A 3,871-nucleotide genomic window follows, 5' to 3' on the forward strand; every position below is an offset into this window, starting at 1 on the left:
TTGTGTTGATATTGCTGGGATTTCAATCGCCAAGAGGCTAGTTCGTCGGCTTGGTTATCGATCTCTTGTTTCTTGCCCTAAGCCGCCACCAGGTCATCCCGTTATATACACGGGTTGACGCCTGGTGGCCTACAGAGTCCCGGCCGGCTCATAAAACGTGTCCGGCTCGGTGACTTCTTTTACATGCCTTTCCTTACAAGTCTTCCCTTATATACGACGGTTTATAATATTGGGTCTTAAGCCGCCTCCGGGCCTTTAGGCCTTCTATAAGGTTTAATAAGCTATCGTCTTGAGTGTTTACTGAGCTTCCTTTGTGACCCGCCATTGGGGTTGACCCGGCCCCTCCTGGGCGGGTCATAATTGATAGTTATATCCCCAACAAGATAGGCTAGACATCTAGGGTTTTAGCCATTAGGATCTCGTGGTAGATCAACTCTTGTAACCCCCATACTCATCAATATTAATCTAGTAGGACGTAGAGTTTTACCTCCATCGAGAGGGCCCGAACCTGGGTAAACATTATGTTCCTTGTCTCCTGTTACCATCAACCTCAGACGCACAGTTCGTGACCCCCTACCCGAGATCCGCCGGTTTTGACACCGACAGTGCCCCTGACCCTTCTCATTCGTGCGACATGTGTCACCCACGCACAGAGCGGTGACGATCATGTGAGATCGTGGGTGAATAGATAAGTATTATCGTGGGATGTGGAACGGTTTAGGCGGCAACAGCCGAAAATTTAGATTAGAATATTTTAAAGTTTCGTTCGCAAATTCTTCAGCTGACAAGGACACAGTGAATATTTTGAACGGGTTTCAAATAGAACGCACATGAAGAATCTGTGAACAGACTGGGTTGAGTATAGCATAAAGGAGGAAGGGTCCGATCACATTCACTTAGCATAAAAAGCAACATGAAGAAATAGAAATAAGTGAATATTGTAGATGACATAAATTCTCGTATATATATATGTATATATACATAGGACAGCACTATTCTAATCCTGGCATTAGAATAGTTATTTGGATCACAGCCCCACGACATGTTCCTGAGATCGGGCGAGAACAGAAATAGCGCAAAGCGCCCCAAACCTTATCGCCGTCCCTCCCGTCGCCATCCTCCCCCTGCGACCTCCCCCAACCCGCCAACCACCTCCGGACGCCGCCCACCCTGCTCCGACGCGCCCCCGGGGCCCTCCTCCTTTCGGGCGCGTGGGCGCACCGCCGGCCCCGCCACCTCCCGATGCGCCGCCGCCCCGCCTTCTTCCGGTGCAAGGCCGCCGCCCCCACCTCCTCCTAGCACGCCGTCGCCCCCGCCTCCTTCCGGCGCAAGGCTGGCCCTTTCCTTCAGGGCGAGGTGGGTTTGGACTTCAACCCCTCCCGCTCCTCCCATGCGCCGCCGCGCGTACCCACCCAGATCCCCACTTGCTCCCGTGCGCCGCGGTTGGTCCCTACCATGCACCCCGCCTACTCTCATGCGCAGCCGCGCCCACCCGCGCTGAACCCTGCCTCCTCCCGAGTTGCTCGGCCCCTGCAGCAACTGCTGCCAGATCACGCGTGAGGCCCGTCCGCGGTGTCGTCCTGCTCCTCCGGCTAGCGGGACAAGACTATGTCCTGTCGTGAGTGTGAGAGCGGCACAGAGGATGTCGCCGACGACGATGCAACGGAGCCGGGCAAGTACATGATGTGGGCGCGCCGCTGGTGCCTTGTCTCACAGCCCTTGTTCGTCTCTGTGATGCTACAAGAAGTTCGATTCAGCAGCGCGAACCCGTTCAAATGCATGAACTAAAAAGTTCGAGCCGCCTGACCGCCTCTCATGGTCATCCATCAGTGAGATGCCTGGAGGACTTCTCCGTCGACTTGCAGGTTCAGCAATGGATAAGGAAGCTGCTCTAGACCATTTTCTCGTGTACAGGCTGATGAGGCGTACAGATCCAACTCCCCCGCCCGGCAGCTATGGCATGTGGCTGCCTAGCACATCAGCGCCCTCACAAGGTCCATTTCTAGGTGATTTTCTTGTCTGAAGTTCAGACGTACTTGCAGGTGCGAAAAAGTTGATGTTGTGATATATTAGTTCATTTTCACTGGTCCTTCAATATTGGAAAACATGAGTTTTCTTCTCCAAAATACATCGACGCCGTGGAGTGCTAATTCTTCTTGGGTGCTTCTATCGAGCCTTGTGTTTCAGGCTCCACCATGACGAACCGGCTCATCCTATTTTGGACAGTAAATCAGACAGAAGATTTTAGGCAGAATGCAGTTAAGAGATAATGGGGAAACGAGGGTTCAAAGATATTTTTTAGTACATGCAGAGAGCTTTTTCAGTGCACTGTAGCCAAAAATCTGCTCTGAAGGCCAAACTACTGACGTGTGGCATGCTAGCACTAGTAGATCTTGGGATATCGGCACGCCAAGAAGAAGACGGAAAAGAAAATGGTTAGTTGGAGATCGCAAGTTCACTGCTCAAAAGGATAAGATCCCTGTTGGTTTTATATAGGGAACACCCAGCGGGGGTAAAAAGAGCATCGCTTTGTCCAAGTCCACCAATCAAATTTTTGCTCTGTCTAAAGGTTTACGTCACTGTCTAAAATTGTTGATTGTTTCTGTATGTTTGAGCATCCGACTTAAGTTTCATTTGTGAGGCGGTTTAATTACAGTAATTTTGTCCGTTCAGTAATATGTGTACAAGTTACTGTATACAAATAAAAAAGCTAAGAAATTTACTCAACAGTTGAAGAAGAAGAAGTTGTGTGATGTGGCGCTAATGGGGCTTGTACTAGGTTGTAGTTTAAGCAAAGTTTTTTAAAAAATGGATTTTTCTTGTTTTAGAAAAACAGAGGTTCAAATTTAAATAATGGAGAAATTCAAATATTTATTACAAAACAAAGAAGCTCATATTACATAAAAAGGGAAGTTCAAACAATTTATACAAACGTATTTTTCCATTTCTAAAGAAGCCTAGAAGATCAAATTTAAATAAGTACGAAGTTCAAAATTTGTAAAAACCTAAGACTTACGTGTTCAAAAAAGAAAACAAAAAAGATGTCGCATTTTTATAACTGCTTATAAACAATAACGAATTTAACAAAATGTCTACATGAAAAAAGTTAAATCTTTCATAAGCTTTTCAACAGTATATCATATGCTCTATTCGGATAAAAGATTCAAACGTATGGTGTATATCGTTGGAATCAAGTTTTAACGAATTATTTTTTTTAAACCATGGCAAATTTGAGAAAAATGATTAACAAGAAAAAAGTTATATCTTTTCAGCAGGTTTCTGAAGGTATACCATGTTTTTTTTCCTTTTTGGAAAACGAATTTTCCTCATTTCTAAATAATAACTAGAAGTTCACATTTAAATAATGAAGCGGTTCGATGTTTATTACTACATTAGGATTTTCCCCGTTACTAAAGAGTAAACCAAGGAGGCCAAATTAAAAAATATAAAGCAGTTCAAAATTTATACTACCGTTTTGAAGTAAATTAGAGACCCTCTGGCAGAAATGAAAAAGGATATCAAATTTTTCATAAGCTTTCCAACGCCATATCATTTACGTCCAACCAATGAAATGAAAAAAGATATCAAATTGTTTCCGTTACTAAAGAATAAAATGAAGAAGTTCAAATTGAAATAAATGGTACACCTAAAAAAAGTTCAAATGAAATTTCCCTGCTTTAAAAAACTAGAAGTTCAAACTAAAATAATGAAGTGGATCGATATTTACAAAACCCAAGGTTCTGAAATTAAAACAAATGGTACACCTAAAAAGAGTTTATTTTAGTGAAAAAATGGTTATTAGAAGTTCAAGTGCTCGGCGAGGAAAAGTTCTGAGAGAGGTTCACCGTGTATTTAGATGTCCAAAATACAT

The 3,871-nt window shown here is 44.2% G+C and overlaps 1 long non-coding RNA gene across 1 annotated transcript; it reads left to right on the plus strand.

Annotated features, from left to right (window-relative positions):
* The first annotated feature begins 1,121 nt into the window (after positions 1 to 1,121).
* On the plus strand, positions 1,122 to 2,655 carry LOC119315518. The gene is made up of 2 exons (XR_005152775.1): positions 1,122 to 2,042; positions 2,188 to 2,655. It is a non-coding gene; the product is annotated as an uncharacterized LOC119315518 (long non-coding RNA).
* Positions 2,656 to 3,871: the final 1,216 nt, after the last annotated feature.

The sequence above is a fragment of the Triticum dicoccoides genome, chromosome 6A (genome assembly GCF_002162155.2).
Source record: "Triticum dicoccoides isolate Atlit2015 ecotype Zavitan chromosome 6A, WEW_v2.0, whole genome shotgun sequence".
Lineage (NCBI taxonomy): Eukaryota > Viridiplantae > Streptophyta > Magnoliopsida > Poales > Poaceae > Triticum > Triticum dicoccoides.